The sequence below is a fragment of the Limulus polyphemus genome, unplaced genomic scaffold, assembly GCF_000517525.1.
Source record: "Limulus polyphemus unplaced genomic scaffold, Limulus_polyphemus-2.1.2 Scaffold1469, whole genome shotgun sequence".
Classification (NCBI taxonomy): domain Eukaryota; kingdom Metazoa; phylum Arthropoda; class Merostomata; order Xiphosura; family Limulidae; genus Limulus; species Limulus polyphemus.
The window spans coordinates 99380-110655 of NW_013667079.1; the positions used below are offsets into that span (position 1 = coordinate 99380).

Consider the following 11276-nt stretch of genomic DNA (forward strand, 5'->3'; position numbering starts at 1 on the left):
CTCACAAAATCAACAAACAAAGCATAATCTGCACAGATGGCAATCTCAATCGCAGATTCATGTCCAAAATGGCCTATGTTGCTATGCAAGACATCGGTAATACTTGCAGTTGAAAACTGTTTATTTTTTATGAGAAAAAGGACCCAAAATGGCATCAATCGCTCCAGTGTTTTCACATTTGAAGAGGCAATTAAATTTGTGTAAGCTGAAGACGATTCTGGCTCTGAACCTGAATTATCTGACGATGATTTCGAACGTGATATGACTAAAACAAATACGTGCCTAAAGGGTTAATGGTTGTTTGTTTGTTACTGAGCACAAAGCTACACAATGGGCTTTCTGTGCTGTGCCCACAGCAGGTATCGAAACGCGCTTTTTAGTGTTGTAAGCCCTCAGTTTACTGCTGAATCACCTGGTTTTTACTTTGAAATGATTGAAATATAAAAGGAGAAATCAATGTACAACAATTAAATTAACATAAAAATAATGTCGTATACTTTAAGCTAAAACATAAGAATTGAGCTGAATTATGTGGCTTCGAAGTTATTGAATATACATTGCTTGAGATGACTAATCAGATAAATCAATTATTAAGTTTAATTGGATGAATACTCTTATATAATTCAAAAAGCTATATGAGTGTCTTAAATTGGAAAAACCAGAATTTGTATTATTTTACAACCAAAATGGGCAAGTAATAGCAGTATATCGTTTTTTAAACATATATATATATATTCAAGATTTGTTTACAATGTCATCAAATACTACGTTATTGCAACTAAATAAACATTTCCGGAATTTTGGTATTGTATAAAACTTATATAGCTTCATTGAAGGATTCACAAAATAGTATTTTCTTTTTTAGAGAAATTCAGTATAAGTGACAGCAAAGAGTCCCCTGGTGAGACAACGGTAAGTTTACGAACTTACAACGCTAAAATGCGGGATTCAGTTCTCCGCGGTGGACATAGCAAATAATCAATGTGACTTTGCTTTAAAAACAAACAAACAGAAAGACAAGTAAAAGTTAACACAATCCGGCATCCGGCACATTGCACTTTTTAAGCACAACTCGCTGATCTAACATGTCAACAATTATATCGCTTTGTAAAAGACAGTCTAGGTTGTCAAGTGAATTTTGGAAATCATCACTGAAGACAGAGCTTTTTACCGTGAAATCGCTGGAAAAGTCATTGTCTTCCTAAAAACCATGGATTTTGAATTTTGTTTATATCTGATACCATTAAGTAATCTTCTAAAACTGTGCAACATGGCCTCAAAGTATCTTCAACTTGTACCATGAATGTGTGGACTGTGTCTGGTCAAGTGCAGTCTCTGATATATGAGCATGAACAACAGCAGAATCACTTGGAATTTGAGGAATATTGAAATATAACATGTAACATCAATATTACTTTCTCAGATTCTGAGACGCTCGTAAGGTATGTGAAATATATATTTACGGCATCGAGAAATATTGGTCCACTCAAGCTATTCAGTAAAAATAAATAAAGTTATCTTATTTTTCCCCCGAAAATGGACCAGATGCTCAAAAACGATTCAGTACAGTGGTCTACATAGCCAAACCGAATGAGACAAAATTGGACTCTCTTATCCATCCATTCAACTTCTACTGAATGATCCGAGCGTTGATGACCTTATTTCTGAATATAGGCTGATTTCTGCTCAGTGCGTTTGGACATTCCAGCTGATACCCACTCGGCATACATCACATAATGTAGCATGGCATGGATCATCTTAATCTGAATGTCTCTCTCCTCTATCGATTGGTATTGACTTTACCAAAAAGTTCATGATCTAACGAGAGATCGTTCTCTGCATCGAAATTCACAAAAGGAAGCTAAAACCTATAATGACATAAGCTCCTAAGTGACTTCCTGGCGACTCTAATGAGGCGAAACGCGAAAAATCTGTTGAATTGTAAAGTTAACTATTTCTGGAATAGTGTGTTTGCTGACAAACTCCTTTTTTCATTTATACAATTTACTTACTTGATTGCTTCAATAGACAGGACGTGCTTTTATGAATATAAGAAAATAAATATTTAATAAATTATACGTTAACTCCAATCTTTGTGAACTGAGTGTATTGATGTATTTGTGTACCAGAACTATTGCTAACCTACATATTGTAACTGCATGTATTGTCGCTAATTATTTAATTCAGTAACCCTTAAATTACTAGCGTTATGTTTTCAGCCCCCATATATGCACACACGCACACATATGTTTCTGCACGACACCTTTAAATAAATAAATTACATTCCCTCTGGGGATACCTTTAGGGTCATAAAGGTCACTCTGAACGATTTATTTTTACTGAGCTTGCCTATGTCTATTTTTCATTTATGCATCTATTTTAATTTTTTATATTGTCTTCTATTTAGTTTTTATTTTAGGATAATCATAATAAATCCTTTTTCATATCTTTATCAAAACAATAATAATAAAAAAGACCAAAACAAGCGTGTCTACCAAGTGTTCAATTAGAGTCACTTTTATGACTCTAAAGACATTCCCAGATGAAGTGAAATATATTTTATCTATTATAAAACAATTAAAAAGGTTAAAACAAAGCGATATACATTAAAATATCCAGCTTCTGATACACACACACAGTACTATATCATTTTGTATTATTATACTCACATAAGCTGCTTGACCATTGACCCCGTATTTCTTAGATAGTTTGATAGGACATAAAGTCATGTACGAAGATCATAAAATAAGTAAGAACATTCAATGTCTAAGAATGCACAGTAATTTACTGTATAAATTAAAAGTAAAATATACAATTAAAAACTCTACGGTGGGAAAAGTTCCACCATCTTCAGGAGACCAGAAGAAACACAGTAAATGTTTTATTTTTATTTTTATACCAGCAAGTGCTCGTGTATAATTTGCATATTATACAGTGTCAGCTACAGAATAGATCTCAAAAAATTGCCTTCTGTGGCACCAGGGCCTATATTTCTATTCAAAATCATTTTATGTTTAATAATTTCAAGAGATTCTGTTATGTTTAATACATTTTTTAGCTTAACAAATGAAAAAATACAGTTTTAGCTTTGAAGCCGTTGGTGCGTTATAGGAGTTATGGTAAAATTCCACTATTTGATTAAGGGAACCCAAGAGTTAGCAGTGGGATGTTGTTGACTAGTTGCCTTCTCTCTATTCAGTTCAAAATTGGGAACGGCTAACACAGACAGTCCTTGTGTAGCTTCGCCGAAATATCCGAAAGAAATGATCTTCAGAGAAATAATACATTAGAAAATCAAAATATTAGAATAGAATCATAATCTACGTGGAATACTCTTATAGTTAGAGCGATAAAAGATATTAAAATACTTTTTATAATCATAATATTTGTACTTGCAAAAATCATCTTCTCTGGATAAAATATAAACGTCCGCTGTTTTGTTTCTGTTGACTCCAAAGACCTGCAATGCATGTCAAAAACCTCAAAAATCTGCATATTTTAATGAGATACTACTTGAATACTAACACTGGTATTGTTTTTCGTCACTAATCTTTCCAGTCTTCCTTTTTCTTACCTTTTTATTTTTTCATATATTAGTGAATTCCAAAGTTTTCAAACGCCTTGCAAATATTTATTTCTTAGAAAACAACATTTATTTGTACGTTTAATAAAAATCTACTGTAAAGCAAAACAACTTACTTCTTAGGAAAAGTTACCGCAAACAAGTTATAAACAATAGATAGACAGATACACAGAAGTAAACGACTTAAAAGAACGTATAAATATAACTCCTTTCTTAAACAACCAGTCAATAATTAAAGATACAACTGTAATATTGATAAGAAGAATACAAACCATCAGACACAGATATCAGTGACTTTTACTTGATATTCATTGATTTATAGATTTTTTAGGCTGCTTACTATTAAACTTTAATCTCGCTCGTGGGACTGTTTTGTTTTTTTGTGCCACGGTGGGACAGAGGTAAGTTTACGGACTTGCGATGCTAATTTCCGGGGTTCGATTCCCTGCGGTGGACACAGCAGATAACCCAATGTGGCTTTTCTCTAAAACAAACAAACAGGCTCTTAGTAGAACAGTAATATTTCAGGAAAAGTTATCCTCTACAAACAATTATTAGAGTCGAAATATGCGTTTATGGTAAACAGACAGCATGATAGAATACCAACAGGAAAAATAAATCCATAAAGTGTAATTAGGCATTTGTTTCTTCAGACAAAAACTGTGAATTGCTCAGATCTTTTGCTATGTGTAACCTTAAAATATAGTTAATGTTGTGTATATTTTTGTGTCTATGTTTTTATTATAATGGAAATATGATGACCAATAATTAATGACGTATGGGAAATATCTATTATCTGAAAATATGAAGACATGAAACAAGGGTTAAATTGGTCCGTAACGGCGTTCCACCTCTTGAGGATTCAAGCCTGCTTCTAGTGATGTTTAAAATGTTCCTGATCTGTTTATTGGAATGTAAAAGTGGATCACAAAAAGGAGTCCCACCTCTTTCCAAATTCCAACTTAACACCAACGTTAAGCCACTAATATTTCTGAAAGTATAATTAGAATAGAAGCGATTGAATTTAGTCGTTTCAAGATTAAACACACGATAAAAAAATATATATATACACATTCACATCAAACAGTGGGGGTAAACTTTATTTGTAAAAAACATTTATTGTTCTTGGAAATAGGTATCATTAGAAAAACCAAAAAGTTGTTTAAAATATGTATTAAATACGTAAGAAGAGTTTATTTATACCTTTTCAAAATCAAAAGCCTGTATATTTTCAATCAATGAATATTCACTTAATTAAATGCTCCAAGCACCCGTGTTTAAAGTGATTTGAAAAAGATACAGGTATGCACATAGTCGCACTATATTTGTAGAGATACTAAAACCATTCGTATTTTCGTGCGAAACCAAAGATATGCGGATAAGGTGTTTTGCGTCAGTATAAAAGTTTTGCATTATTATTTCTATATATATATTTGGTGGTATAGCATACCGCTTTTGTTTTTCTTGCCAGTATTCATATCGGCGTATACCGCCCTCTTTTTAATCACTGCTAAACATACAGTGAGAAGTGAGCGGTTTTGAATAATCCTATATACTATGTACGGTTTCAGAAGATAATATACTATTGTATTAGTGTTTGATTTATATAAAACATTATTCAGAAATATTAATAGGATGAAAAGACTAGTAGCAAACTTCATACAATTTTGAGGCTTTTTTGTTTATTACTAACAACAGTTAAGTTCTGTTTTATTTATCCACAAACTAGGAATGTTGGAGAGATAAACATAGTTGTTCTCCATCTTAGCACACAAAAAATCTTACAAAATATCTAAAATTCGATGGTGTTAGTAACAACCGTTTTTACAGATCCCCGACAAGTCGATTAAACAAAGAATGGGAAGTCAGGTTTAGGTGTTTCAAGCCACATATTAATCAGATCTGAGCACTTAGAACAATATATTTCAGTTAATTATTTAGATCTAGATATTCAGAACAACATTTTTGATATTGTTTAAATCTAAAAATCAGAGCAATATATTTCTTCACATTAATTAAAGATGCAATTAGAGCAATGCCTTTCTGTGTTATCATATTGATCTCGCTAATCAGAATAACTCAACATCTTTTTGTAAATTATTTACGTCTAGAATTTCAGACAAACATTTTTGTACAGATTAATCAGATATGGATATTTATTTTTTAAATTATTACTGTTTTATTTTTTAAATGAAAAGAAGAAATAGTGATACTTCGTTCTTGGTCTTGTAATATTCAAAATATGTTTCTAAACTCGTAATTATTTTATTCACACTTCTTTTACATTTTATTCTTAAAACTATTTAACTAATTCATTTTGAACATGAAATCTCGTATTTTGACAGCATTTTCAAAATCCTTATTACTTAAATTTAGACTTTACTAATCCTTAGATTCAGTTTTTCGATTTTCCATTAGAGTATCCATTAATTTAGACATGACGTATACGTTGATACTGCTGTATCTCCAGTGTAAAAAAAAAATCATGATGACGAGGAACCCACTTGAAGTAAATGTATATACCTGTATAGTAGAACGGCTGATACGGGTATTAAAAACTTTGATTTAAAACAAAAAAATAGTGCCCACATGTTGAAATAACATAACTATGTATAAAGGAATAAGTCTGATGCTTTTTAAGCATTTGGTTTACTTGGTTATATGTATTCTGATAAATTTCATTGGTCCAGTGGATTGAACTAACTGGCTCTAATTGTACAATGGTGATGATCTGCGGAAATATGTCTTATAACAGATTTTGAACTAAGTTATTAGCTTGCCCATTTTAAGGAATTCACAAAACTCAACGGTTTGAATATGAGAGGAACTAAAAGGCCTTATTGTTTAACTAGCTAGCAAAGTTACAAAAAAATGAATAATTGGTATTCGAATTCTTATCGTTAATAAGTTTGAACTTCTATGTGTAATAAATATAAAATTTGTCTAATAGTTTGATTAAATGTGAATTTTGTTTTCACAGATATTATAAATTTTCTAGTTCCAAGTATCGGCTATAAATAATTTCATTATTTCTCTTTTCTAATCTCTGCCCAGAACAATGAAATATTTTATGAGATACCAGGAATGTATTGGAGTACCTGAAGGTTTTACTTTCATTACCATTACATAATTTGTTGTAGCAGAGATTTCGTAGAACGAACGTGGTGTAAGCTATTACGTTGTTTTCATAGAGTAGAGTCATTAACTGATATTGGTACATCTTATCCTCGATTAGATTTGTAGTGTCCTCTACCAGTTGCCAAAACTACTAATATAGATAATCAAATATCATCAATGCAGACATGAATTACATTTCTGTATTACCATAAAGCACAGAATACACACTTTCAAATTATGAAGATTTTCTATTTTTGTTTTTATTGTGTATACAACGTAGAAAAAACACGGTGTCGCTGAAGATACAAGCCTTTTTTTTATCATCTCACACCAGCAAACTCAGTTGGTGTTCGCATGAGTTTTCTGAAGCTCTAAGCTCTCAACTATGAAATAAACTCAGTTTATTTTGCTTTCCCTGAAAGATTACGATGATAACTTTCCTTAAAGTATCTACACAATTATGAAGACTTTTTGTGTATAACTCGAGTGTGTTGACAAAATAACAAGTTCGTTTTAATAAAAATGTAAGTAAATAATGTTAAGAAGTTATTTTAAATTGTTAGCTATTTTTGTTATGAAAATAATATATATAGGATGTTCGAGTTGTTGTTGTTTAAAAATTCTTAAAAGTTAACATAAAATAATCAGTATCATAATTTCATTATATCTATTTTTTTAATGCCTACAAGGAAAAGGCATAATTAGAAAAACTGATAAAAGCATATTAGGAGAGAGGTACACAATAGGCTATCTGTGCTTTGGCCATCGCAAACATCAAAACCCGATTTTTTGCATTATAAGTCCTCACATCAAGAGTGACATGCACAATAGGGTTCTAGTGGTGTTTGTTTTTGTTTAGAAAGTGTTAATTGTAGCCAATTTGTTTTATAAAAAAGTACGTACCCATTTATAGGTTAAATGATTTAAGCTAAACAAAAGAACAATATATAGTGACTTACCGTAAGGTTGTGACAACCAGATATGAATCTTTGACCCGTCGTCATGATTAACTGCCTACATGATCACCTAAGTCTAATTATTAATTAGTTATTAACATATTTTAATTATTAAAACTCATTATTTACTAGGATCAAAACTATAGTTAATATGTAGCATCTGGTTATAAAAAGTAATATCGTCGTAAACGTAACAATTAAAACTTTTCAATAAGATGCTATAATACAATATTACAGTGTATGTTTACTATCGTAATAATTCACATTAAAAACATTCCAATAAGATGTTATAGTACAATATTACGGTGTATGTTTACTATCGGGGTAAATGTATCAATTAACAAACTTTTCAATAAGACGTTATAAAATACAATATTGCTGTGTTTGTTATTGTGGTAAATGTAGTAATTAATTAGCATTGAATCATCATTAAGTTGTTGTAGAAAATATTACAGTGTTTCATTATGATCGTGGTAAATGAAGTAATTAATATCAAAACTCACAAATTAGAAGTTACGTAATAATGTTACAGTTTGGTGTGTGTGTGAACTATAAATAAAATTAATCATATAGTTTCAAAAATATCATGTTACATGAAATTATTTCAGTGCATCTTTATTACCTCTATAAAAAAGGGTTAATAATTTAAGTCTTAAAAATTATTTTTGTAGTGATTCAAAGACATATTTCTAAAAAATTAATAAGTAATGCAGTTACAGTTTTTTTTTTTTTCACTGACATTACTGTCCCTATTCAGGTCGTCAGTCAGAAAAGAAATATGTATCTGTGCATATACTGGGAGATGACGTAGGTCTTAATGATAGTGTATGGACAAGAAGCGTGTTTCCATTAAAAGTTAAGGGCACGTCCAATACTTCGTCATGAAGCAGCATAAGACTGAAGAATGTCCCCAGTAAAATACTGAAATACTGTACGAAGACATAGAAATTTCTTCAAAGTGGCTTTGAATCTACATGATCGTAAAATATCCTCAGGAAGCTAAAACACGTGACATATGTCCGCATAAAGATAAGGTACATACATTGTATCTTTTGAATTATGTCCCCACACAAATTGTCAGAACTTCAAAGAGTTTATCATTTATGAAGTTACCAAAAATGTTCTTAAGAAGTTACATGTGCGTTAAATGTGTCCATTGAAGTTAAGCACACGTGAAATACACCCACAGTGAAGCTATGGAAATATAAAAATATCCCCACGTTAAATATATCGCTATGAAGTTAAAGGAAATTAAATATGTTCCGAAGAAGCCACGGGTACATGTTATATCGATGTTTTTAAACTCAGTGTAAATAAATTACCGTGATATAATTAGCCTTTAACAAAACAGACATGTGAACTAATTACAGTTACATAATCAGACTTAAACAATAAACACAAACATGGTGTGAATTATTACAGTGACATAACCAGTCAGGAAACAATTCTTTATATTGAGAAATCAGTGTGAGTAAAAACCGACATTGAACAATGTACTTAATACAAAATGAATGACAGTAAAATACACTAACGTAAGTAACTTTCAATAAATTATTAATACAACCAAGATATGAATTTATTAAAAAACAATTGAACTTAAAGTATTTATAATAAACTAGAAAGTCGCTTTTAGAAAATTTTTAACAGAGTTTTCAACTGAAATGGCTTTGCGCTTAGAACTCTGGATTCAAATTATTTCAAATATGTGCATCAGATTAGATGTCTGTATTTGAAAGACATTAATATTTCTGTAAACAGGATAAGGTGACATATATATAAGTTTGAACGGTTTATGAACTTAAAAAGGTTTACAATTTAAGTTTTCTAAATTTTTGATCTTAAACCTTTCTTTAACTGATATTGTTTGTAAAAGTGAAATAGTTATATTTAAATATATTTTTTCTAGTAGTTTTTTTGAAAATTCTATATTATCTTAGCCTCTGGAGTCCCATTCTTTTATATTGCTGTTATAAAAAATTCTTACTTTAGCTTTGTTGAGGGTCAGAATTTCTACTTTTACATTTTCTTATCATACTTTGCATAAAAATACAAATGCTCTTGAGAAACTTGTCGTATCGATTAATATCAATAATGATCGTACCCACTCGTTGGAAGAGAGAGATTCTATCCATATCTAATAATTTATCACTTGCATATGGTCGCCGGCTGAGTTTGTACTTTCAGAGCCTCACTATGATCCACGTCTTCCTTTTCTTTCATTGCGACTCGGAGCTATCTTGCGTGCTCTCGTAGGTTAAACCGCTTGAGTTTTACCGGCGATAACTTAGTTTCTAGCTGCACGCGATGCTGCTCGTTGCCGTTGGATTTGTCTTGCTTTTGCTTATAGTTTTTCTGATTGTAATTATCATAATGCAGAATTCGATTCTTGAAGTCGTAATGACTGTCAAAACGGAATTTTCTCAACGATAAGACACTTTATCTAATCTTAGCGATCTGGCTGCTGACACTGTTATGTTATACCAAATTATGAGTGTTAAACCAGGTGCTTCTCAGCGGTAAGGCAGTTTAACTATCCTTATAATATTTTAGGACATATATATACAACAGTACGCTATATAAGCAAGGATATAGGAATAGAAAATTCCAAAGTGTATCTGGTATTATTTTCAAAGGAAGTTTAGTTATAATTAGTATTATATTTCTTCTTGGTTAGCCTGCAGAAACAACATATCCAGACTTAAGATGCATCTGGTATTATTAAAGGACATTCACTTCTAGCTCATGTTATGTCTAATCTGTTCAATTTACAAAAGAAACACTCTGAGTTCTGAAGGTGTACCTGGTGTTATTTAATAACATTCAATTGTAACTCGCATTATGTCTAATTTCGTTTAGCGTGCAGGAGCAACACATTCAGTTTGGAAGGTGTATCTGGTGTTATTTAAGCATATGAATGTTGATACAGTTGTTAAGGGACGTTTCTAGATGATGGTAACCGAAAGCTGTAGAATTAAAAGCACTATAATGTGATATAAAGAAGGTTGTTTAAGTATGTCTTCTTTATATCTACTAACATAAACTACTTGTACTCCGCTGAGTGATTCAGAGGCCTCCTTGTGGTTTACAGAGGCCCCAAGGTGATGTTGAAGTTCCTCCATTATTCTCAGTTACTTTCATAGATACTCCAAGAGGGAGTCATAGAAACAAACAAACCTCATTAGGACAAGAACACATGTACCACGTTTCACCACGCTCGCTTTAAGTGAGGGTATGAAGACACCCTCGGAATTCCGAGAAGGGACCAGAAACACCACATATTCAGCTACCCTGAAAACCTACACCTAGACCCTCATTATGCTAGGATTACTTTCTGGGTGCGTTTTTGCCCCTTGGTTTCCTCTACGTTGAGAGGATGCGCCATTTAGATAAGAACACTTTCCCCCGGGTTATCTCGAGTCCACCTTCCAAGTTTGGTCCTTCTAGCTACAAAAATGTTCGAGGAATTCGCGGATAAACAAATAAACACACAGTGTGAATTAATTTATATGTATAATTTTATACGTTAACAAGTCTAGGTGGTTAGGGCGCTCGACTCGCAATCTTCGGGTCGCGGGTTCGAATCCTAGTCACATCAAACATGCTCGCCCTTTCAGCCGTGA

The 11276-nt window shown here is 31.8% G+C and overlaps 1 long non-coding RNA gene across 2 annotated transcripts in view; it reads left to right on the plus strand.

Annotated features, from left to right (window-relative positions):
- Positions 1-9903: 9903 nt before the first annotated feature.
- The window catches only part of LOC111086827, a 57638-nt gene continuing 56265 nt past the window's right edge, over positions 9904-11276 (plus strand). For both annotated transcript variants that reach the window (XR_002611539.1, XR_002611538.1), the window contains exon 1: positions 9904-10172. This is a non-coding gene — a long non-coding RNA (uncharacterized LOC111086827). The remainder of the gene's footprint in view (positions 10173-11276) is intronic.